The sequence below is a fragment of the Amblyomma americanum genome, chromosome 11, assembly GCF_052857255.1.
Source record: "Amblyomma americanum isolate KBUSLIRL-KWMA chromosome 11, ASM5285725v1, whole genome shotgun sequence".
Taxonomy (NCBI): Eukaryota; Metazoa; Arthropoda; class Arachnida; order Ixodida; family Ixodidae; genus Amblyomma; species Amblyomma americanum.
Window position 1 is genome coordinate 114,036,187 of NC_135507.1, and position 26,303 is coordinate 114,062,489.

General features: G+C 45.8%; 1 protein-coding gene and 1 pseudogene across 1 annotated transcript in view; one reads left to right on the forward strand and one right to left on the reverse strand.

Moving 5' to 3' along the window:
- The window catches only part of LOC144110070 (arrestin domain-containing protein 3-like), a 547,381-nt gene that overhangs the window by 500,324 nt on the left and 20,754 nt on the right, over positions 1 to 26,303 (forward strand). The window lies entirely within an intron of this gene.
- LOC144110854 (uncharacterized) overlaps positions 702 to 26,303 on the reverse strand; it is a 31,689-nt pseudogene continuing 6,087 nt past the window's right edge.

Below are 26,303 nucleotides of genomic sequence, written 5' to 3' on the forward strand. Positions count from 1 at the left end.
AGCGCCTATACACCATTTTTCGTCTTAGCCTCGCACCCAGTCCGTCGGCATTGCGCCAACTGCCTTCCTCCTCTCTAACCGATGCGATCGGCGGTGCCCGCGCCATGTTTTCAGCGTGCTAGCTCTATAGAGGTTTGACTAGTGTCGTGAACGCGCCAGCTACCAAGTGTGTTGTGCGCGCACTCGGCAGCAATGACGGAAAACGCATTTCGCTGCGCGCATCTCGCTGTAACGGCTGCGATATTCGTCTCGCCAAAGCACAAAATATAATACGAGGGTCCATATGTTCTGCGGTGCATGCGGCGTCGGTCAGCAGCGGTATTCTCAGCAAATCACTTTCGAAGCTACTGCTTCAGGTGGACAGAGACTGTTGAAGCCCCGAGCAGTTATACTTTTGCTTGTTTATGCTTTGGTTGACCCATTTTCATGGGAAAAGGAACAAGGCAAAGCTGCGGAACAAGACAGCAACGAAGGGGAATGAACGAGCACAACACGACACGCTCAGAAACAAGAAAGGCTCGTCATCCAAGAGATTGAGCGCGTCTTGTATAACGACCGAGGGAAATGACGGCCTCACGTGTGGAACGCACCATCCGCGGATGGTCGTAACAACCGCGAATACATTAATGTAATCACATAAATAAGAGAACACAACACATTAACGCAATGTTTATTTACAGGAACATTTAACTGATGCAGTTTCACTGGCATCGCCTCATTTTGAGCAGTTTTTGCTTCTCGCGATTGGACGCCTTATCTTTGCTCATTGCCTTAGTAAAAAAAATGCAACCTTGTCAATGCATAAAACTTAATCACATCCCTCGTAAGAGTGCGGGAGTGCTCGTTGCAGCCGGCTTCTTGGAGTTCATGCCCTTGTAGACAATGTAAAAACGACATCATGCTCCCAGCATGCAGCTCGTTTATGCTGAAAAAGGCAGTGAATGCATATCTAATTAGTTATTAGCACTTCAATGCAGTTTGAAGCGTACGCTAAACCTCCATGGTCAGCCTGCCTCGTCAGTAAGGCATTCTCATTTTTATCAGCCTGTAGAGGCAAAATAGCCAATGCAAATGCACACGCCGGGCATGGGAATCTTTTCAGTGATTTCCTGACAACGTAGCCAGCGACATAAAAAATGAGTCGGCTGTCGCTTTTCTTTTCTACGCAGCCTTTATGGTCACATGCTGTCCTGCTCTTGCAGCACTGCTGAAGCATGTGTGAGATTTCCCTGGTCCAAGAGGTCATCAATTAGGCTTGCTATATGTGTCACCTGTTATCACAGGGCTGCAGAAGAGAACTCACAACCTCAGCTGGTGAATTTCCATTCCTTGGCGGCTTTCCCGAATTGTAGAAGGCGAAGTTATTCACTATAAGTAAAAACTGCTCTGGAGCGGGGTGGTTATTGCAGCCGAATGATTGTCTTGCAATTCCAAATACATTCTCCAATTTGTCTTGGCTCAAATTGGCTGTCAGGAGACATTTTCATTTTAAGGATGACGTCACATGATGCACAAGTTACAGTGTGCTTTTCAGCATCACACGAAGTCCGAGTGCAGTCCCTGCACTAAGAAATCCACCGCCGTGCTCAGCGGCATACCGTTCCCATTCATTCAAGAAGGTTAGAAATTCTTCTGAAAGCCCGCACTTGCTGACTCCGGGCGAAGCCCTTTAGGGGCACCCTTGACGTCATGACAAATATCAAGCATTCCGTAAGCTTCACAAATCGTTCTTTTGGCTCATTTGTACGGAAAATATTGTCTAGCTTATCCCTGTAAAAAAAAAGTCTTTTCAAAACTTCAGCACTGAAAAGCTGGAAGGCTAGGTAGACACGCATTTTGTCAAATGCATTCGGCTGCAAATGGGATAAATTTAAATGTGGCATGAATTTCAATGTGAGCGCGTCTTTGTCAAACTTCCACGCTTCTTTGATAACGCCGACGTGTGCATTACCACCTGGGATCTGGACTCCCTTAGAAGTAAATGCATTTATTATACATTTTACGATGTGACGAAAATTTGAAATGAAATGAAGGTTCCTTGTTTTGTCCACGGGATGTTGAACCTTGCACTTTGAATTCTTGGGCTGATGCTAGAAAGATGGAAATGCACTTTGATTAGCACGATAAACAATATCGTGGGTACAGTGCAGACACAGATAAGTAACTTGTTAATAGCAAAAGAAATCAAGCAGCCAAAAATCTTGTTACATATCTACCTTTGATGCCAAATAGCCTCCGCAGGCAACGATTCCACGAAGCACCATCGCTAGTCCAGAAGTCGACGAACAGGCCTGCTTTTTCAGCGAGGATTGCGGCCTCCAGCAAAACCTTTGAAAGCACCGGTGCCTTAACATTCCCGCGGGCGGCGAACACGCCAAGTATTTGTGTCCATGTTCCTGCAAAGATGAAGCACTATATGATGAGCCGTACAGAAAACAGTAAATTGGTATCTGTATCGATTTCAAGGCGGAGCACTTTGACAACATTAGCCACTTTTATTATAAAATCAATGACAAACATCACTAACAAAAAAAGAATACAACTGCATGTTGAAACCTTTGCAGCCATTTAGTGTTGCAACCGTTCAATTTGAATAACTTACCTTGGAATGGCTGGAACATGACGACAAGGCCATGGTCACTTGCCGTTTTTTTTTGTGTGTGTGTCGTCAAGGTCTACGAAACCAGTAAGCTCGCCAGATGGTCTCACACTGATGTTTTCCGAAAGCTTAATTTCATCGAACACAAGTCCATCATGGCGACTGAACTCATCCATGTCCTGGGTCTTCTTCTGCACACCTGAGAGAATGCTGGTACTAAACCCAAATGCACTTTTGAAACTTTGCATATGTTTATCCAAGAAAAGTTACCTGGCGGGCTAGTTTATCCAGGCACGATTTGCTAGGCAGAGCCATTATTTCGTGCCGCCTGATGTGCTCATAGAGCTTTGGGCTTCTCATGCGCATTAGGAGGCATTCTAATATTTATAACTTGTCGAACCGCATGCCGCGGCTCGACTTTCTGCGGGCTGCATGAAAACACGTTTTAACAGCAAGGCGCTGCTTTGGTAGAAGCCCGTTTATGTTTGTTTCAAAGACAGAACTGGAAATAGATTCATTGATCCCCCGAAGCTCTTCAACGCTTTTCTCGGCGTTTGCCAGCTTTCTCCGTGCGCGCAGCAATTGGAGGGACTTCCTGGCACTTCGTTGTTTGTATGATATACTCTGCTATTTCTTAAGCCGATATGTTCTGTTTAGTGGCAGCTTCTTCGTGTACTTGCATCGCAAACATAGTTTGTCGTCAGTTGATCTCCCGAGGCAGTTTTTTTTTTTTGCAAAGTGCTTGCCTCCAAACTCAACGCACTGTCCTGGCTGGATTGGGTGGTTTTGAATGCCTGGGCAAGGTATTAGGTTATCGACCTTTGTCAATGCCACCGCGGCGTCGTCAGGCGTCTTGACACAAAATTCTTCAACCTTTACGTTCCGACAGAACACACAGCAACGGTACGCACTCGTCTCAGCCCAAGCGACCTCTGAACACGCAATGAAAGCAACATGCTTAGTGACATACAAATTTTCTACCCCAGAGCTGCAGTGCCACCCAAAGCATAACGTTGCAGGCTCCTTTTTCAGTACAATTCGGCTGCAGCGTACAGAAGGCAGTGGAATGTCGCTGAATGGGTGCGGTCTCGCCTCTGAGAAGCTTTCATTTCTGTGTTCCTGCGCGTTGCCGTCTTCAGGGAGGCGGTTTCCCACTCTGCGCTTCGGTTTTGGGGCGCAACTATCTGCGAGATTCCTCTTTTCTCTTTTTCGCGACACTCTTAGACATATAGGCGGGCGCGTCAGGGAATATTGTGCCAACGGCTTCGTCAGTGAGCACTGGCCGTTCACGCTCTATTTCGACGACCTCACCATTAATGATATGCTTGAAAGTTCGTTCAACATAGTGATCGTCAAAATAACGGGAACCCACCACACTTGTCTCATCCAGCACTTTGTCATCCCGTTTTATGTTCCCTGCCCATTCTTCTTGACGAAGAGCGTCTGCGGGAGCACGGAACAGCGGATGGATGGATGGATATGGATGTGTGCGTGTGCGTGTGCGTGCGTGCGTGCGTGCGCGTGTGCGTGCGCGTGCGCGTGCGTGTGTGTGTGTGTGTGTGTGTGTGTGTGTGCGTGCGCGTGCGCGTGCGCGCGCGTGTGTGTGTGTGTGTGTGTGTGTGTGTGTGTGTGTGTGTGTGTGTGTGTGTGTGTGTGTGTGTGTGTGTGTGTGTGTGTGTGTGTGTGTGTGTGTGTGTGTGTGTGTGTGTTTGTGTGTGTGTGTGTGTGTGTGGATGGATAGATGTTTTAAGCAACAAATTGTGCCCTAGAATCAACTTTTACACAGGTGAAAATTGGATGGCGACGCATGTACTGACAGACAGACGAACGGCACGTACCACAGGCCGGTCGACCAAACGCTGACTTGTACTTTCATAACACAGTAGTCTAATCTGGACTCCATTTTTTGTGGGCAAACTCGCCAACGCAACACGGCGAAGCCACAATAAATGTGCCTGTCGTGTCTGCACGTAACTTTCACAGCGTCTGCTTTTCTCCGAAAGTATTCAATCCTAAGACCTCGGCCTTGCCAAAGCACCTTTAATGCAAATAAAGGGGCGTGTGAACAGTGCCGCCAGCAATGGATCGGCCGTGATCGATCCAGCTGTGGCATGATTGGTGTGAAATAGAAAAGCGAATTGCGAAGAGTAAGTATAATTATCTGGACGCATGCATTGAGGGTGGGAGAGCGATGAGTATGCGCAAGCTTTCGCGCGCACACATTCGATCAGAAACGGAAGATCCAGTGCAGAGCGAATGTCTATCACTAAAGGCGCCGCAGGCCTGTCATGCTTTTTCTTCGCGTTGCGTACAATCGAAATATAACAATATGGGGAGCCAGTCAAAGAGGCAAATGTCTTCACAACGAGTCGTCACTAACCTCCAATGCTAATCATAGGCACAGCCAGCGCACTGTTGCGATTCAACGAGCTTTTTCAGCTTCGTTGCTACCCGAAGCTTCGCACATGTCGTCTCAGCGAGCTTGACTCAACCTCAAGCAATAATTGTTTGCGTCATGCTCACTGCAGCACCGCAATAAAGCACACTAGAAAGAAAACAGCCTCTGTTGACCCTCATGCCAATGCGCCACTGTGCGATCCCTCCTTCCATCATGGCGACGATATCACCCATATCATAGACGGCACTGAGTACGCAAGATGGCAGGGCCCCGTTAAAATGGTGTATAGCTTTGCCCAGCGTGAGCACTCCGTTTTGTGGCACTGCCCTCTTATCGTCGTGTTCTACGTGACACAAATCCGGTGGTTATTCGTACTTTAGGACTCTATACGAATGATTTATTTATTTATTTACAGAATACTGCAGGCCCTTCTGGGCCCTAGCAGGAGGGGCAATACAGTGCAACATGAATATACAAAAAACACTGAAAGAAAATTTAAAACACAAAGCAAAATAAGTTTGATGGCGTCAATCTTCTATTTTTTCAATGGAATATATGTCACATAGTGCTGTTAAAGGTAAAGTATTCCATTCAGTTACGGTGCGAGGGAAGAAGGAGTATTTAAATAAGTTAGTTCTGGCGGTGAATGGAGTTAGTGAATCAGAGTGGCGATGTCTTGTTGGTCGTGGAGCGGAAAATGGCTTGACGTAGGGATCCGGGCACATTGACAACTTGTTATGTTTGAGAAGGAAAAGAAATTTTAATCTGAGAATTTTACGTCGTACCTGCAATGTTTGAATTCGGTGTGCTCGCATTATGGCAGTAGGTGAATCGGTTGAACGGTATTTTGAAAAGATGAATCGAATGGCCTTGCGCTGGATCATTTCAAGCGCTTGAATGTTAGTTTTAGTAAATGGGTCCCAGACAATGCAAGCGTATTCTAACTTGGGTCTGATTAATGACGAATAGGCTAAAAGTCTCAAGTCTGCAGGAGCATGCTTCAATTTGTGCTTGAGGACACAAAGTTTACGAAAACCTGATGCACATACGTTACCTATATGTTTGTTCCAGCTTAGATTATTAGTTATCGTCACGCCAAGATATTTATATTCAGTTACCTCCGAAAGTGGAAATGATGGAAGAGCGTAAGGGTATAAAAGGCTGTTTTTCTTTTTGGTTAATCTCATAAATACGGTTTTCTGAGCGTTAAGTTTCATGTCCCACTGGTTGCACCAATCCAGAATATTCTTTAGGTTTAAATTGAGTAATAGTTGGTCTTCGCGACAAGTAATTACATTAAACAAAACACAGTCATCTGTAAATAGCCGGATTTGAACGGGATGAGTAACTACTTTTACAATGTCATTCACATATATTAAAAATAACAGGGGACCGAGGACACTTCCTTGGGGAACACCAGAAGAGACAGGCAGGCTGTTTGAATAATGGTCGTCAATACTAACAAACTGCTGTCGGTTAAATAAGTAAGCTGAAACCCAGTTAACTATAAAGTTAGGAAGACCAACTTGTTTAAGCTTGTCAATTAATTTAGAATGGGAGACGAGGTCAAATGCTTTACTAAAATCCATAAAAATAATATCAGCCTGACCGGATTTATCAAGTACAGATGCAAAACTATGAACAACCGATGTTAGTTGAGTTACAGTAGAAAAGCCCTTCCTAAACCCGTGTTGAACGTTAGAAAGGATATTGTTATCGTCAAGAAAACCGATGATGTACTTGGCGATTATGTGTTCTAGTAATTTGCAACAGGTTGAAGTGAGAGAGATGGGACGATAATTTGATATCAGTGATGCGTCCCCTTTCTTTAGAACAGGAACAACACGTGCAGTTTTCCACTCTGAAGGAACCACAGCTGATGAAAGAGATGCGCAAAAGATAACAACCAGAAACTCGGAAAGCTTTTCGGCATACCGGCGCAAGAAAGCGTTTGGAATTTTATCAGGGCCTGGCGATGCTTTAGTTTTCATGTTTAGCAGCAATTCAACAATACCAGGTCTTGATATCGTAATAGAAGGCATAGTGGAGGGCGTTTCAAAAGAATAATGTTCACCACTTGCATTAGCAAAGACACTGTGGAAGTAGCGGTTAAATTGCGTAGCAATATCATTTTTATCTGTGAGAGGCTTGCCGTCGTGCATTATTCGGTCAATAGGTTTTTTCTTTTGACATAAGTGGTTCCAAAATTTTTCAGGTGAAGTTCGAATGAAATTAGGCAGTTTGTATTCAAAGTAATGTCGTTTAGCGGACCTCACAGCTGCATTAAGGGATATTTGAAAAGACTGAGAAATGAAACGACTGGCGCCTCCACGCTTCAAACGTTTCACTTTTCTTTTCAATTGCAGGACTTCACGTGTGATCCAGGGAGAAGCTTTGCGAGACTTTATTATTTTATTAGGGACGAAGTTCTCAAGGCAGTGAGTGCACAGTGTTTTAAATTTATTCCATAGCTCATCAGCATTGCTGCCTCGGAAACTGCTGAGGCAAAAATCTAAATAATCCAACATGCTCTCATCTTTCGCACGCGAGAAGTCCTTTACATAGCACACTTTGGCCACAGGCTTTTTGCAAACAATATGGACAGGGAAGGAACAATATACCAAATCATGATCGGAAATTCCCTGCTCAATTGAAACATGGTAGTCACTAATAGATCGGCTTACAAAGATAAGGTCAAGTAGAGAAGAAGTACAACCATGTACACGTGTTGGCTGCCTCACTACTTGCTGCAAGTCATGTCTCAACATAATATTAAATATGTGCTCTTCATGAGCAGCATGATCGGGATTGAGAAAGGGCTTGTCCCAGTTAATTGATGGAAGGTTTAAATCACCAATTAATAAGATTCTGTCATGATGAAAATCATTCATGAAATCAGACAGTTCACGTAGAAACTGCGGAGGGGAATTGGGAGCTCTGTAAACTGCAATTACTAGAAAGGACCGCCCAAAACAAGAAAGTTTTAACGCGAGGCTTTCATGCCTTTCAATTTGAGTTAGGAAATAAGTGTCGATGCCATGTTTTACGAGTACGGCAACACCGCCTCCTCTGGTAGATCTGTCCCGACGGAACACCCGGTAAAGGGGAGGGAAAACATCTTCATCATCAATTCCTTCGTGCAGCCAAGTCTCTGTGATTACAACAATGTGTGGCTGATACCCTAGAATTATGGATTCAAGATGATCGCTTTTATTTACCACGCTGCGCGCATTTATGTTTAGAAGCCTGAGTTCCTTGATAAGCGGTGATGCGAGTCACTCTTTACTCTGCTCATTTCGTATCTTGATTCTGCAATTGTTGGCCTCATCCCACGCAAAAATCTGCCCTTCCATTTTTAGTTTATCATGCACCAGAATAGGCTTCTTGCCTTGATCCCTATCGATTTTTGTACTGTCCCATAAGAGTTTCCTTATTCTGAGCGTGTCACGCGAATAGTCATTTTGTACCGAATATTTGGTTCCTTTGAGCTTGCGTACATTCCGCATTACTTCTTGTTTTTCATTAAAGTCCTGGAAGAACAATATGACGGGTCGCTTTTTTCCAGCTTTGCCAATACGGTGGATTCTGGCGACTGAGTTGCATGTCACACCAAGCTTCTCTTGAAAAACCTCAGAAATAACTTTCTCCCTAAGGACAGATTCTGTTTCATCGCTGGCTTCATCTACCCCAAACACAACTAAGTTGGAACGCCTACTTCTGTCCTCCAAGTCAATCATTTTTTCGCGTAGGAAGGTGACTGTTTTTTCCAGGTTTTCTACACGGGTTGATTGGTCTTTTAATAGATCGAGCTGTTTGGTGAACTCGCAGAACATTTTTTCCATCTTCGCGTTATGCGTCCTTAATGCTGCCATTTCGTCTGTCAATTTTTGCTGTCCCAGAATAAGTTGCTTCAACATCTCTTGCGCGCTCATACTGTCAGAGTCTGTCTCGGGCAAGGTTTGTTGCTGGGCGAGTTGGTTGGGGTACATCTTGAGAACACAGCGCTTGCAGACAAAGGACCAGAACAAGAAGGACACACACCTGTCTCGGGGCCAGGATTCAGTTCGTCGTCACCACACAACATCAACTCGCACATTAGATATACATCACATGCGATACGAATGCACTGCTGGGGGCAAGGCAGAACCAGGATACCACGACAATCACTTTTAAATGTACAATAATAGGCACCAACCTGGGTTAGACAGAGGAAGGGTGCGTAAGGCCACATGCAGCTGCCTGGTCTGCCGAGCCCACTGAAGTGAAATTCTTGCGGTCGGCTATTTAAAGGGATGTCCGGTGAGGTCACATGCTGATGCGGCGGCGCTGTAGGCGTGACGCACGTTGCCAGATTCATGACGTCATCAGGCTCTTGATGAAAGTTGTGCTGATAGTTCGCTCCGGCATGACCAAGCAGGAATACCTGGGTTAGACAGAGGAAGGGTGCGTAAGGCCACATGCCGCTGCCTGGTCTGCCGAGCCCACTGAAGTGAAATTCTTGCGGTCGGCTATTTAAAGGGATGTCCGGTGAGGTCACATGCTGATGCGGCGGCGCTGTAGGCGTGACGCACGTTGCCAGATTCATGACGTCATCAGGCTCTTGATGAAAGTTGTGCTGATAGTCCACTCCGGCATGACCAAGCAGGAATACCTGGGTTAGACAGAGGAAGGGTGCGTAAGGCCACATGCCGCTGCCGGGTCTGCCGAGCCCACTGAAGTGAAATTCTTGCGGTCGGCTATTTAAAGGGATGTCCGGTGAGGTCACATGCTGATGCGGCGGCGCTGTAGGCGTGACGCACGTTGCCAGATTCATGACGTCATCAGGCTCTTGATGAAAGTTGTGCTGATAGTCCGCTCCGGCATGACCAAGCAGGAATACCTGGGTTAGACAGAGGAAGGGTGCGTAAGGCCACATGCCGCTGCCTGGTCTGCCGAGCCCACTCTGATGATGTAAGCATTCTTGGACATTTGTTTGCTTAGAATGCTTTTTCAGCGCGAAATACACAGGACAAAGAAGGGAGGTATACGCAGGACGAACGCCGACTTCAACTGATGGTCTATTGGCATGAACAGAAATAAACACACAGCAAGGTTTGAAACCCCAGATCACAAGCACATGCCCCACACATTCGCAACCAATTCAACACACTTTTACTACCCAGCAGCTTCACCTCGGCACGCGTGTCATTCCACTCTTCAGATAACGGAACTCCTTGGAAGATAACAGATGCAGTGCTGACACATTTATTGCGTCCAGTGCTGACACATTTATTGCGTCCATAGTGTGTATCAAGGACATCAACATTTTCCTGCTATTCGGCTGTTTGAAGCTACATAGCACACGTATGTTGCTCAACGCTGGAGTGCACGATGGTCTGGTCGGCATAGGCCATCGGGCTAGGCCACCGGAGTAGCCAGGTGTCTACTCTTCGCAGCGTACTCGACTCCTCTGCGGTGATGACGCAATCTGTCGTTTAAACACCTACCCGCCCGTCCAAAGTAGTGTTTTCCGCAAGAGAGAGGGATTTCGTAGACGGCCCCTGTTATGCAAGCAGGTCTGGTGCTCCGTCATGCAAGTGTCAGTGCCAGTCGTTTGCCCGTTTGCCTTAGGACACAGCCGCGACAACTTTCTGGAGCAGAGAACAAGACTGGGACGCCGCACATTCCTGCCACCTCCTCAAGGTGGTAGGAGAACCCCTGGATGTAGGGAACGGCAACAGGCCTCGCTTTCTGGCTTGCTCTGACCGTCTTCGTTCCCCCTTCTTCTCTTCCCGCAACAGTTTTTCAGCTATCGACACCAGAAGTTTGTTCCGGTAGCCCGCAGCCTTCAGGTGCTCCAGCTAGGGCTGCACACTGGCGGCCACAAGGCGTGCACACGACTTTGCGAGAGGAGCACGTAGGCATTTAGCTGCGATTCCTCTTAGCTTCTAATGGGCCGAATCGTACCTTAAAACTTCTTTTTTGGACCGCGGCCTGCAGCTCCAGTTTCTGAATGTGCGTTTGCTTTTCCGAGAGGCACACCGTATGCTGAAGCTACGTGTAAATTCAAAAATAGAAAACAAACATAAAAAAATACCAAACCGACCAAAAAACGGAAAAGGAATGTCAGCCAACATGTGCACGTTACAAAAGCTTCACGTGAGCAAGCTGGAATATCCGTAAATCTGGCACAAAACAGAAGGAGGAGTAGGAGCAGGAAACGCAGTGAGGTTAACCACAAGAATAGCCGGTTTGCTACCCTGCACGGGGGGAAGGGGTGAGGGAAGAAATAGATGAACTAGAAAAGGCAATTGTAGGAAATTAAAGTCACTATACAAAGTCACAGCGTTCAGTAAAGTCACAGCCTACCGTGCAGGCCCGAAGTCCTCAAAAAGCGGAGCAGTGCCTTGCAGACCTTCACCGCCAACGACCGCCGCGGCCAGTGGCCGAGAATGTTCGTTTCCGTCAGTGGGCTCAGGTCTAGATGGTCCAGTGCACGGCAGAGAGACTGTCTTTTGGCGCTGTAGGCAGGGCATTCACAAAGAATGTGGGCTATAGTCCCATCACACCCGCAGATGGCACATGCAGGGCTGTCAGCCATACCTATTAAGAAGGAGTAGTGCTTGGTGAAAGCTACACCAAGTCACAGGAGACACAACAAAGTTGCTTCACGTCGTGGTAGGCCGGATGGAAGCCGAAACTTCAAATCTGGGTTCAGGGTTTTTGAACGCGAATGCAAGAATTGGCCTGAATTTCACGCGGCAAGCGCGATGTCCCGCGACAGTGGTCTAAGCCTACCCGCTTCGTCGGCTCTCGAGATGGGGATGGACACACAATCACCCTCATAGTGAGCAGTTCGCGCGGCCTCGTCCGCGCGGTGGTTGCCTGCGATGCCGCTGTGTCCTGGCAGCCATTGGTAAACAATATCGTGGAATTTGTTGGTGGCTGTGTGGTGAAGCACTCGGATTTCGGCGACAAGTTGTTCATGGGATCCATGACGAAGAGCAGATTGTGACGCTTGGAGGGCTGCCTTTGAATCAGTGCAAACAGACCATTGCTGGGGTATCTCTTCACTGATATGCTGTAGATATGATAGACCGGTGTGATGTTATCACTTTCTTAACCATGGTCCTTACGGGGATAACTACGGAGCCCGAGGAACTGGAAGGGGTCACTGAGCCATCGGTGTATACGTGCAGTAGGTGTCCGTGTTTCTCATGCAAATATTCTAGAGTTGTTTGTTTTAGTGCTGCCGTCGATAAATGAGCCTTCTTTTTGATGCCCCGTATGGAAACGAGCACACGAGGTTGGTGCAGACTCAATAATGGAGAAGACGGTCTAAAGGCTGGTGTAAATTGGGTTGGTAGGAAGTCGCGATGCGCATCAATATGTTTCACAAACGATGTACTCGGCCAGTTAGCAGGAAGACTGGCAAGATGGTGTGCGGGAATTCGAGAGAAATGACGAATATGCGCTCTCAAGGATTCGATTAGGACATAGCCAGTCACTGGATTCTCCTGAGCGATGAGTTCTGTTGCGGCTGTAGACGCGCACATTGGCAGTCCTAGGCACGTCTGCAGAGCTTGAGCCTGAACACTTTGCAGACACCGTATGATCGTTTTCCTCAGGTTTCCTAGTGCAGGGAAACTGTACCGAAGGAATCCCATGAATACAGCTGAATACAGCTGGAGCATCGACTGCACCGATTCCCAACGGCTTCCCTCCGTGAAAAGAGAGAGCGTGAACGATCGTTGTCAGTCGCCTTTTCATGTACGAGACATGTGAGCTCCATGTTAGATTACGATCGATGATTACTGGAAGGAAGCAATGGCTTCTTTCATAGGGTATTGTTGACCCATTTATGCGTACGGGTTAATGGGACATGCTCTTACTTGTAAAGGCAACAACGGAACATTTTTCAGTAGAAATCTCCAGGCCTTGCAGGCGGAGGTAGGCCACAAGAATGCTTGCCACCTTTTGATGCCTTGCTCGAACTTGTGGTCGCGTAACTCCTGATGCCCAGGTAAAAAATATCGTTTCTAGATGATGTCTGGATGGCGCGAAAACAACAAGGACAAAAGAGGCACAAGAACACAACAGCACAGGCGTCAACTAGCAACTGAGGTTTATTCGCCCAAACACTTACATTTTATGAAGCACCCGAACAGTATCGCAGAAGCTTATCACACAAGAATAAGAGATTGTAAACAACAATCATAATTCAGGAAGTAGGTCCCACTTCTAACAGACAGGAAGATACATTCATACATTCAGCACTACACTCCTGATAAAATCAAACTATTTTTGACTAGGTCCCTAGATTATCCGAGCGAAAAACAAAACAAACAGGAAAGCAAATTCATCCTCACAACAAAGACGCATGCTTGGCCAAGGTAAAAATATTGCAATATCAAAATTCCTGCTTTAACACTTCGTGTGAAAATGAATGAATGACCAACAACGAACTCGGAAAAAATGGTGGACATGAAATCTTGAAAGCTTCGAGAAATCCTCTCAACGTCAAAGTACTAAGACCAGTGTCAAAACTTAAAACCATCGAGAAATACTCTCAGCGTCAAAGAACTAAAGGTATTGGATTCTACAGAATTTTCGTTGGGCTGTTAAAACACATCCAGGAACAACAAACTAGTCAGGGAAAACTTGAACGCATTAAAACCTTCGAGAAAAGCCCTTCGATCGAAGACAGCCTTCGAGAAAAGCCACCTCAGCGTCACGGATTGAAGTGGACGGTTTACTAACGCGTGCGCTTCCCGCTTTCTTAATAAAATATTTCTCTGGTTCTTGTCGCTCAAACTCGTCTTTTCCGCTCTTCAATAAAATTGTTTTGTTTAGTTCCGGACGACACTCTTTGCAGGTTTTGCAGTGGTCTGCAAGGAAGCTTCCATGTTGGTTGCGCACATTCCGCAAGTGCTCACTGGCACTTGATGTTTGCTTCCAAATTTTTTTATGCCATGGGAAACATTTTGAATGTAAAGAATGGCAGGAATTTAAGGAATGACGTTCATTGAAACATCGACCGGTGTGTCCTATGTAAACGAGACCACAGCTTAGAGTAATCTGATACATAACTTTTTACATGCATTTGGTGAACTGTTTGTGATGTTTAATAGGGAAAACCGGTCGTTTTTTCTCCGGTTTAGTCATAGTACAGATCTTTGATCGCTTTGATGGGGCCGAAAATACAACTTGCACCTGATGTTTGCTTGCGACTTTTTTATGCCATGGGAAACTTTGTGAATGTAAGGAATGACAGGGACAGATTTCTTTCGTGCTTCCGGAAGTCTCTTATCATAAAAAAGCCGCAAGCAAACATCAGGTGCAATTTGTGTTTTCGGCCCCATCAAAGCTATCAAAGATCTGGACTATGACCAAACCGGAGAAGAAACGACCGGTTTGCCCTATTAAACATCAAAAACAGTTAACCAAATGAACGTCACAAGTTCTGTATTAGATTCCTCTAAGCTGGGGTCTCGTTTACATAGGTCAAACCGGTCGATGTTTCAATGAACGCGCCAGTGAGCAGTTGCGGAATGTGCGAAACCAACGGGGAAGTTTCCTTGCAGACCGCTGCAAAACCTGCAAAGAGTGTCGTCCGGAACTAAACAAAATAATTTTTTTTGAAGAGCGCAAAGACAACTTTGAGGGAGAAGTAGTGGAGGCATATTTTATTACAAAAGGGGAAAGCACATGCGTTAGTAAACCATCCATTTCAATCAGTGACGCTGCGGTGGCTTTTCTAGAAGGGTGTCTTTAGGTTTTAATGTGTTGAAGTTTTCTCTGCATGTTTGTTGTTCCCGGATGTGTTTTAACAGCCAAACGAGAATTGTGTAGAATCCAATACTTTTAGTTCTTTGACGCTGAGAGGACTTCTCGAAGGTGTCAAGTTTTGACACTTGTTTTAGTACTTTGACGCTGAGAGGATTACTCGAAGCTTCTAAGTTTTCATGTCCATTTTTTCCGAGTTTGTTGTTGGTCATTCATTCATTGTCACGCGATGTGTTAAAGCAGGAATTTTGATATTGCGATCTGTTTGCCAAGGCCAAGCGTGCGTCTTTTTTGTGAGGATGAATTGCTTTCGCGTTGGCTTTGCGCTCGGATAATCTTGGGGCCTAGTAAAAAAAAAAGTTTGCTTTTATCAGGCGTGTAGGGCTGAATGCATGGATGTATCTTCCGGTCTGTTAGAAGTAGCACCTACTTCCTCATTTCTGATTTTTGTTTACAATCTATTATTCTTGTGTGATACGCTTCTGCGATACGGCTTGGGAGCTCCATAAAGTGTAAGGGTTTGGTCGAATAAACCTCAGTGGCAAGTTGGCGCCTGTGCTGTTGTGTTCTTGTGCCTCTTTTGTCCTTGTTCTTTTCGCGCCGTCCTATCATCATCTTAAAGCTATGCACCAACTCGCACAAACCAAAGTACTTCTTAAAAATATCGTCTCCATGGACTGAGACTCTCGTCGACTGCGGTAGTACATCGACAAGGCAGAGAAGCGCAAGATTGAAAAGCTTTCGACTGAGTACTCCACCCTGTGGGAACCCACGGGAAATGTAATGCGATGATGTTGGTCCGCCCTCAGTCTGCATAAATAGTGATCGGTTGGATCCAGCACAACATGCGACCACCAAGTTCTGCAGCTTTCAGAGAGTCCGGAATAGGTTGATGAGTGACGTTATCATACGCCGCTTTAACATCTAGAAACAACACCGCTGTCAAGCGCTTCAGCTGCTTCTGATGTTGAATTGATGACACCAGGTCAATCACGCTATCAATAGATGAACGTACGCGCCGAAACCCGGGCATTACATCTGGGTATATTTGATAGCGCTCCGGATACCATTCAATTCGCGTAGGTATCATCCTTTCCATGAGTTTGCCCACGTAACTAGCCTATGCAATTGGACGGTACGTTGCTAGGTCAAGTCGCGATTTTCCAGGTTTAAGGACCGGAACCAGACGACTTGATTTCCACGCGTCCGGAACTGTACCCGCACACCATGATGAGTTGAAGTGGTCTAAAAGAACTCGTCGAGCCTCCTAACCAAGGTTTGCACTTGCAGAGTATGTTACTCCATCGGGCCCCGGCGATGAAGACCGTCTGCAACCGGCCATGGCGGCGTCTAGTTATTCCAAGGAGAAAAGAAGGCCCGTTCGCGAATCCCTACATCTAGGCTCTTCGCTGGAATTCAGATTTGTGGATTGATCCCTTGGACCTACTATTCTTGCGCAAAAATCTTCACATATCTCCGCTTCGCTACGTCCTTGGTGAAGTGCGAAAGACTTGACTGGTTGGAGATGCTGAGGAGATGCTCGCAAACCACGCAGCACAGTCCAGATGCGTGAGAGAGGCTTTCGAGGATCCAGTGATTCACAGAATGCCTTCCGACGGTCAGCCTGCAAGGTTTGAATTCTGCGCTGGACTTTCTTCTGTGTGCGCCTTGCATCCCTTAAGTCGTGCAGCGACTTTGTGCGCCTGTATCTTCTCTCTGCTCTTCGTCGAAGTGATCGGAGGCGCTGGAGCTCCCCATCGAAGTCTGTTAACTTTGGCATTGGAGTGAAGAAGCATCTTGCGTGTTTCATAGCCTCCTTGATGCGCACTTCGAGGCATGTTGTAATGTCTTCTCTGCGGGCTTCTTCGTTAAAGGTTTTAAAAATAGACCAGTCTATTCGTTGCAAACGTTTGGGAGATCTGCATCCAGCGAGACCAGGAACAATAATATATGCAGGGATGCGGTCACTACTGTGCGTTTCTACATAGAAGAAAGAACCAATGTCAAAGAGGCGATGGAACCATAGGAGAAGAAATAGACACAAGCGCCAGGGCGAAGTTAATTAAGCTATAGGTTTCATTAACATGCAAGGTGGCAGGAATAGACTGAAATGGGAGGAAATAGAAAAACAGTTAAGGCAGGAGAAATTAATTTTATATGGTTTAGTAGAGACGCATCTTAGAGACATGGAGCAAACACCACGTAACCCACAGTACGCATGGGAATATTGCAGTAGAACAGAGGACAGCAGAAGGAGGGTAGAATTGGGGAATTCATTCATAAAAGTACGAATTTTCGAACGGTTAAATTGAAGTGCAAGGAACAATTATGGCTAAAAGGAAATGTGGCAGGGGAGCAAACACTCCTTGGCTTTGTATACCTGTGTACAGGAGCTAATGCCAAAGAGGAAAAAAGGGAAAATGGTAAAATGTATTGCAGGCCAAGCGACATGAATGAGCTAGGAGGACAGGACGAGATAACTATATTAGGCGACATGAATGCACACATAGAACACCTGGATAGGTACACAGATTCGACAGAAAGCATGCCGCTGGATATGTGTGACAGGCATGATTTAGTTGTATGCAACAGAACCGAGAAGTGTGAAGGGCTAATAACATGGGAGGCACGGAGTCTGCAGCCGAGGATAGATTATGCATTAATGTAGCAGAGGATGTATGATAGATTAGGGGTAATCAGCATAGATCAACATGGTTCCAGAAGTCCAGGTAGTCACCACAAATGTATCAAGTTGAGTATCAGAAGAGAAACCAATGTAGGACTGAAGCGAGATGAACAATCAGAGGGGAATTTTTACACAGAAAAGCAATTTGAAGCAGCAGCCAAACAAATTGAGAAAATAATTTTTGAGGATAATGAAACAGAATGGACTTATACAAAATTAACTCGATTCCTTCAGCTACAGCTAGCTAAAGTGCGACTCGAGCCAAAAGGGACAAGACGCAAACGCAAGAGTTGGTGAGATGAGGAGGTCAAGAAGGCGATAGAGAAACGTCAGGAAGCATCCAAAGAACACAGATGTTAAAAGAAGAGAGGGAAACCAGAAGCTGAAGAAGAAAGAAAATGGGATACCTTCATAAAGTGTAGAAAGGATGCACCCTATTTGTTTAATGAGAAAATTAGAAGTAGCGGTGTCCAATGTATGTAAAAAGTAAATAAAAAGAGTTGAAAAGCAGCTTAGAAATTCTGGAAACATCTAAATAGAATGCGTAATAAGACTAGGCTAGAGCAAAGGCTTATTATTACAGGCCAGGGTATTAGACTAGAAGGGGTTGAAGCAATGCAACACATAGGAACAAGGATGACAGAAAAATTTACAGAAAGGAATGTTGCACATAATTTAGCGAAGGATGGTAGACCGGTTACTGCAATTGCTTCACTTGAGCAAAGGGAGTGGGAAAGGGCAGAGAAGAAGTTTCCTAGTGGCACGTCAGCAGGACCAGATGGTATTCCGATTCTGTTAATAAAGAAGCTAGGACCGAAATCCAAGCAAACATTAACACAGGTAGTGAATGAAATGATAGTGGATAGCAATGTCCCTGATGAATGGCGATTAAGCAGAATGGACATGATATATAAGAGAAAGGGGGACAAAGATGATGTAAGTAACTACCGTCCCATAACAGTGACATCTGTGGTTTAAAAGGTTGTGAAACAGGTTATAAAGGACAGACTGCAGGCTTGGGTGGAGAACGAGGGGTGCTAGGGGAGCTGCCAAATTGGTTCCGTAAACAAAGGAGGTTGGAGGACAATCTGTTTTCATTGTCGCAGTGTATAGAGATTGCTGAAAAGGAACACAGGCCCCTATGGCTAGCATTTCTGGATATTAAGGGAGCCTACGTTAATCAAGAGTATCTGTGCGACATGCTGGCCGCATTGGATGTGAAACGGAGCAATTAATATATATATATATATATATATATATATATATATATATATATATATATATATATATATATATATATATATATATATATATATATATATATATATATATATATATATATATATATATATATATATATATATATATATATATATATATATATATATATATATATATATATATATATTTGAAGGGAGCCAACAGTCAACGAAACCAAGGTACATAGGGGAACGTAAATTTTTTTTTTAATGTGTTATGCTTATCGGTGGGATAATACTACTTAGATTAATAAATCGCTTAAAGAAAATTACTTATAAAGCAGCTGGTGAACACTCTCAAGGCTCGCTTACACCCAGTAAACATAAATACCCACGAGAGCAGCAGATTGGACAGCCGTCGCCGTAGCTCAGTTGGTAAGAGCACCGGACGCGATATTCGGAGGTCGTGGGTTCGGATCCCACCGGCGGCATGGTTGTTTTTTCTGCTGCTTTATAAGTAATTTTCTTTAAGCGATTTATTAATCTAAGTATTATTATCCCACCGATAAGCATAACACATTAAAAAAAAAAATTAACGTTCCCCTATGTACCTTGGTTTCGTTGACTGTTGGCTCCCTTCATAAAATTTGTCAAACGGGCCCCTCATTTCCTTTAACTTGTCTGCTAATATATATATATATATATATATATATATATATATATATATATATATATTCAAAGTTGAAAACGCTTCATTTAGCCATAGATTTATTTTGAGTCGACGTTTCGGACAGAGCCTGTCCTTTCTCAAGACTGAGGTTACAGGGGTCTTCTTCCTCTTCTTAAGGAGTTGGCACATGTACGACACATGAACAAAAGAAACAAACGGAGGCAAAGAATACTAGAAAAGATACAGATAGAAAGAGAAAAAAGGGGGAACAAATAAAAAAGAAAAACGTGTTGTACCCCGCCGCCCACCCCGAAGCCGCGGGGAGCCGACCCCGGACGAGGGAAACAAAAAAAAAGGAAAACACGGAGCGGGAGGGGATAATGGCAACCCATCAAGGCAACAGAGCGGCGGCGTGTAAGGTGGACAGGAGCAGACGGTGGGGGGATCGCCCTACACACAAAAGTTAAAGACGCGTGCACTCGCGTGCCCCGACCATAAAGAGCAAACAAATAAACAGAATAAAATGCAGACAGGGCCGGAGCTTCCGTCATCTGGAACCACTTCGGCAGCCAGAGACAAGGCCGAATCAGCGGCGCCGTGAGCTTAACTAAACACACGTGCACTGTGCATGAAAACACCCAGACACACAGCAGTAAAACATCCGAGCTCATGCCAGTGTCGTGTGGCGGCTAAATGACAATGGCGGGAGCATTTAAGCGAGTAAGGTGTACAGAAACAGACGGTGGCGGAATTGTCACACATATATAAATTGGAGATGCTTGCACTCGCGTGACCTGGCCAGAAAAAGTAAACAAATAAACAAAATAAAATGCAGACAGGACAGGAGACTTCCGTCATCTGGAACCATTTCCGCAGCCCGAGTCAAGGTAGAATCAGCGACGTCGTGAGCTTAACTACACACACGTGCACTGTGCCTGAAAACACCCACAAAAGAAAAAAAAGTGGAAAAACATCCGAGTTCGGCCAAGTGTGGTGTGGGAGGTAAATGTGAAAGGCGTGAGCACTTAGGCAAGGGTTCTTCAATTGCACCCCGTAGTCAAGGTAATCGAACTGGGAAGATAGGGGCAGGATGGGGTAGTTAATGAAGAAATTTGTTTGAGCTTGAAAAAGATGTCGCTGGCAAGAAACGACCGAGGTATGTCAAGCTGGCTCTCGTAATGTCAGCAACGGCCCTGCAAGGGGCGGATGGAGGACAATACACCTGGTCTTTCATTAATGCCGTGAGGAATTGTTTCAAATTTGTAAATGAAGTACGACTCGCGTTGTTCTCTTTCCCGGGTGTTGTGGAACCCACCCTGTAGGACTGTTAACTTAATTGCATCAAATGGGCGGTTTCGCTCATTAATGTGTTTTGACAAGGGAAGGTTGGGTAGGGATAAGATATGCGCGCGGTGGTTATTAAAGCGAATTCGTAGAGGGTTGACGGTCTGTCCAATGTACTGCATACTGCACACACTGCATTCTAGGAGGTATATTACGTTGCAGGAATCACAATCAAAGTTGCCATTAATTTCCCAATTGAAGCCTGAAGCTGTGCTTACTGTACAGCTTGATGTGAGCTTAACAAAACACACGTGTTTAGTTAAGCTCACGGCGCCGCTGATTCGGCCTTGGCGCTGGCTGCCGAAGTGGTTCCAGATGACGGAAGCTCCGGCCCTGTCTGCATTTTATTCTGTTTATTTGTTTACTCTTTATGGTCGGGGCACGCGAGTGCACGCGTCTTTAACTTTTGTGTGTAGGGCGATCCCGCCACCGTCTGCTCCTGTCCACCTTACACGCCGCCGCTCTGTTGCCTTGATGGGTAGCCATTATCCCCTCCCGCTCCATGTTTTCCTTTTTTTTTTATTTCCCTCGTCCGGGGTCGGCTCCCCGCGGCTTCGGGATAGGCGGCGGGGTACAACACGTTTTTCTTTTTATTTGTTCCCCCTTTTTTCCCATTCTATCTGTACCTTTTCTAGTATTCTTTGCCTCCGTTTGTTTCTTTTGTTCATGTGTCGTACATATGTGCCAGTGCCAACTCCTTAAGAAGAGGAAGAAGACCCCTGTAACCTCGGTCTTGAGAAAGGACAGGCTCTGTCCGAAACGTCGACTCCAAATAAATCTATGGCTAAATGAAGCGTTTTCAACTTTGAATTTTTGCCTCTAGCAACCAAATACGTTTATCTTTCTATACTGCATTTCATCGATGGCTGCTAGCAACGCTTCTAAAACAGGTTTTTGGAAATTTCCTCTTCATCCGCCTAAATGGGCAGTAATTGGAGATTCACCGACTAAGCACCTCTTCAACCACTTTGACGCCGCGAGTCGGTGCTCCCCGGCCTTCATTGCCCAAGCTGGAGCCAAGATCAGCGACCTCAAGAATCTACTGGACTTCGTTCCTTCAAGTGTGATCGGTGTGATTCTGCATTTGGGAACAAATGATCTCAGCAGCGACGACATCCAGACCACGATCGAAAGGTACGCAGAAGCCTTCAACATCATCCGCACTGAGCGGCCCAAAATTCAAGTAATATATGCAACGCTGGTACTACCCCGCGCCCCTAACCGCCGGCGACGGTCTAGTAACTGGCGATTCGTTGATAAATTCAATCGCCGGGCTGAGAGGTTCAACTACCAGCTTTCTGAACTTTGTCGACGAGAAACCAACGCGTTTTTCCTCAACCATTCGCTGGAGACCTATCCACCATCCAGTGTCCTCGCAGCAGATGGAGTTCATCCAAGTTTTGGTGGAGTTTCCATCTTGTCATGGCATATTTATAACCTCCTCCTTGACTACCAGCGACATTTCCTGATAGAATGGCAAGACCACCTGCCGGCAGGAGACGATTTCAGCCGGTTCCCCGTGCAGTGTAACACCCAGTGCCTCGCACCTACTCAGAGGTTCTCAAGAGCCACCAGGAAGAATACATGCAAGCCGGAGACAAACGGTTCCCGACCATCGCGGAGACGCAGCGACAGGAAGAGGAGGGTTAAACAGGGGTCCTACAAGGGTGCCGCCCCAAAAAACCGCAAGAAAACGCAGGGCTCTTCTCCGAGATGGCCGGTGCAAGATCAACCGTGACCCAACGCAGGGCTCTACTTCCAACACCAACGCGGCCACCACATCTTCGCAAATTGGAGAGTAAAGTTGTTCCTGCTATCCCGAAGTCGCCCAGGGACACCACACGAGACAGCACCGCCGAGAGATCCACCTCAGCAACAAGCTTATCCGCTGGAACCCACCGACAACAACCACCATCTGAGGCCAACCATGTGCATACCCCCACCACTCCCAGCACAACACCGAAATCCGGAGCGAGCGGCGCCAGTACTCCAGCAAGCCCAGGCGGAGCATCAGGCCATTCTAGTGCAGCGCAGCGTCAACTGGCTTCCACGGTGGAGGGCCAGGTTGATACGATATCCAGCCGGAAAGAAGAGCTTCCCAGCACCCCTCTATCACGCTACGATCTTCGAAAGCGCTGCGGTTCGGCACAACGGGTTCGTCAACAGTGACATTCAGGCCGCGTGAGTACGCCGACTCTCTCTCACTCATCCTACCGACAGCCTTCCTCAAATAACTCTAAATTTTTAAAATTAAGAAAAATTGTGGATAAACGAATTAGGCATGAACTACATATTCATAGCCTAAAGGCCTATCTTGAATCAAAAATCGTACCAAAAGGTTTACAAGTGTCGCTAACACCATCAATGGGTGACCTGTGTGAAGCGGAGAAGGCTAATTGGAATCGTATACTACAATCTGCCTCTTTAAATTTGTTTGTAGTTACCATTGGCCACTTTGAGAAGGCGTTGGTGGCTCTGAGAATGGAAGAGAGCCGTGCTCATCAACAAATTACCCTTACCGCGCTGGAGGCCACAGAGCTTATGTTCTTTGAGGAAAAGAGAGCGACTGAGGTACGCAAGACCAAACACAAAAAATTTATTCGAGACGGGGTTCCAGAACACGTGTGGTCAAAATCAATAACAAGCGAAAAAGAATCAAGAACGGAGGCAGCTACAAATATTAACCCCACTATTATAATAAACTCCAACAAATCCAGTAGAACGACACAAACATCAACAGTTCAAGAAACACGCGTAGAACGATCTGAAATGACAGCATCTACTAATAATAATCCTGCAGTTCCAAGCGCCGACTTTGCTTTCCAGCACAATATTATTAATCTATCAACCAGGGCCTTAACGACAGAGGAAATATCCATCCTTTCTCGAGGCCTTACATTCTGCCCTACCACCGGTAAATACTGCGAATTCTCGGTGTTAAAAGATTTGGACAACTTTGCACGAATGTTGCGACTCCGGGAATACTTCGATCGGGCGCGGGTTACCGCGGATAGCAGAGAACTCGTCGTTACTAACCACCACTGGACTCCTAGTATAGGAAGGGACAAACACTTGGACATGTACATTAACGCCGTCCAGAAAGACATTATTTACGCCTACAAGAACCACACTCCAGGGAGGCAGAACTTGTCTAAAAACGAACGGGATGCATTGAAGGCTCTGAGCAGAAGGACAGATATAACCATAAAGCCAGCGGATAAGGGAGGTGGTATAGTTGTCATGGACAGCGAAAAATACATTGAAGAAGGCTTGAGACAACTCTCTAACATTAGTTTCTATCAACGTCTTGAAGCAGACCCAACTGCGCAATACCAACATTTTGTAGCGGAGACCCTGGGTCAACTTGCGAAGAATGGGAACATATCCCTACGGTTATCTAAAGCCCTCACCGCACCACACCCGTCGCCGGGCCGATTCTACATGTTACCGAAAATCCACAAAAAGAATAATCCTGGCCGCCCTATAGTATCTGGCATCGGCACGATTACAGAACCAATTTCCAGTTACATTGACACACTAATTAGACATATTCCAACAACACACGCATCATACATACGCGACACAAACCATTTCCTTCGCGCAATAGCAGGTCTCAAACTCCCGGAAGGAGCCTTCCTGGCAACACTAGATGTAGTCTCTCTCTACACAAACATTCCTCATTCCGATGGCATTAAATCTCTGATCGAAGCGTATGAACAAAACAGAAAGGAGGAAACCCCTACCCCACGTGTTTTAGAAATACTGGCAAAAATCGTACTCGAATATAACAACTTCGAATTTAACAATGAACACTATTTGCAAATTAATGGCACAGCCATGGGTACAAGGATGGCACCAACCTACGCCAATATCTTCATGCATAGTATTGAATCCAAATTTCTGAAAGATTGTCCCATTAAGCCCACCCTATACAAACGCTACTTGGATGACATCTTTTTAATATGGACTGAAACAGAGCAAGAACTCATACGCTTTATTGAAAACTTCAACCTCGTCCACCCCAACATATCTTTCACTTACACGTACTCCAACACCAAAATTAACTTTCTAGATGTTGAGATTTCGGTAAACAAAGGCTCACTTACCACCGGTGTATATAGAAAACCGACGGACCGCCAACAATACCTACACTTCCAAAGCTGCCATCCTCGTCACTCTAAAACAAGCATTCCATACTCTCAGGCACATCGATTTAATAGAATATGTTCCGAAGACGAGGACTTCGTAAAAAATTCCAAACGCATGCGAGAAGTCCTCATTAAGCAACGATACCCCCCCGCCATTGTCGACGATGCCATTGAAAAGGCATCTAAACTCAACCGAGAGCAAATACTGGAGGGATGTCGCTACAACGACGAAACAGACCACCGGGCAAATCTCGTGCTTACCTTCACCAGTAACCCGCCTAACGTAAACAAAATCCCCAGAAAACATTTCAACATCCTCGAACAAAACCAGCGACTCACCAAAATATTCACTGCTCCCCCTCACGTGACCTACAGACGACCAAAAAACATTAAAAATATTCTTGTACACTCAAAAACAAATAACCAGCTGGTTTTGGGGTGCCGGCCCTGTGGAAAAATTAATTATTGAGCGAAACCACCCATTTGATGCAATTAAGTTAACAGTCCTACAGGGTGGGTTCCACAACACCCGGGAAAGAGAACAACGCGAGTCGTACTTCATTTACAAATTTGAAACAATTCCTCACGGCATTAATGAAAGACCAGGTGTATTGTCCTCCATCCGCCCCTTGCAGGGCCGTTGCTGACATTACGAGAGCCAGCTTGACATACCTCGGTCGTTTCTTGCCAGCGACATCTTTTTCAAGCTCAAACAAATTTCTTCATTCCCTACCCCATCCTGCCCCTATCTTCCCAGTTCGATTACCTTGACGACGGGGTGCAATTGAAGAACCCTTGCCTAAGTGCTCACGCCATTCACATTTAGCTCCCACACCACACTTGACCGAACTCGGATGTTTTTCCACTTTTTTTTTCTTTTGTGGGTGTTTTCAGGCACAGTGCACGTGTGTGTAGTTAAGCTCACGGCGTCGCTGATTCTACCTTGACTCGGGCTGCGGAAATGGTTCCAGATGACGGAAGTCTCCTGTCCTGTCTGCATTTTATTTTGTTTATTTGTTTACTTTTTCTGGCCAGGTCACGCGAGTGCAAGCATCTCCAATTTATATATGTTGGACAATTCCGCCACCGTCTGTTTCTGTACACCTTACTCGCTTAAAGGCTCCCGCCATTGTCATTTAGCCGCCACACGACACTGGCATGAGCTCGGATGTTTTACTGCTGTGTGTCTGGGTGTTTTCATGCACAGTGCACGTGTGTTTAGTTAAGCTCACGGCGCCGCTGATTCGGCCTTGGCTCTGGCTGCCAAAGTGGTTCCAGATGACGGAAGCTCCGGCCCTGTCTGCATTTTATTCTGTTTATTTGTTTACTCTTTATGGTCGGGGCACGCGAGTGCACGCGTCTTTAACTTTTGTGTGCAGGGCGATCCCGCCACCGTCTGCTCCTGTCCACCTTACACGAAGCCGCTCTGTTGCCTTGATGGGTAGCTATTATCCCCTCCCGCTCCGTGTTTTCCTTTTTTTTTTTGTTTCCCTC